Source organism: Salmo salar, chromosome 10 (genome assembly GCF_965601325.2).
Source record: "Salmo salar chromosome 10, fSalSal1, whole genome shotgun sequence".
NCBI classification, from domain to species: Eukaryota; Metazoa; Chordata; class Actinopteri; order Salmoniformes; family Salmonidae; genus Salmo; species Salmo salar.
The window spans coordinates 14,740,001-14,740,683 of NC_138300.1; positions in this window are offsets into that span (position 1 = coordinate 14,740,001).

The following is a 683-nucleotide window of genomic DNA, read 5'->3' on the forward strand; positions in this document are numbered from 1 at the left end:
TCTTTTGCACACCAGTATTTCTACTTGCACATCCTCTTCTGCACATATACAGTTGAAGTCGGAAGTTTACATACACTAAGGTTGGAGTCATTGAAACTCGTTTTTCAACTACTCCACAAATTTCTTGTCAACAAGCTATAGTTTTGGCAAGTCGGTTAGGACATCTACTTTGTGCATGACAGAAGTAATTTTTCCAACACTTGTTTACAGAGAGATGATTTCACTTATAATTCACTGTATCACAATTCCAGTGGGTCAGAAGTTTACATACACTAAGTTGACTGTGCCTTTAAACAGCTTGGAAAATTCCAGAAAATGATGTCATGGCTTTAGAAGCTTCTGATAGGCTAATTGACATAATTTGAGTCAATTGGAGGTGTACCTGTGGATGTATTTCAAGGCCTATCTTCGAACTCTGTTTCCTCCAGCATCTTCACAAGGTCCTCTGCTGTTGATCTGGGATTGATTTGCACTTTTCGCATCAAAGTACGTTCATCTCTAGGAGACAGAACCTGTCTCCTTCCTGAACGGTATGATGGCTGCGTGGTCCCATTGTGTTTATACTTGCGTACTATTGTTTGTACAGATGAACGTGGAAAATCAAAAGAAATCAGCCAAGACCTCAGAGAAAAGATTGTAGACCTCCACAAGTCTGGTTCATCCTTGGGAGCAATTTCCAAACG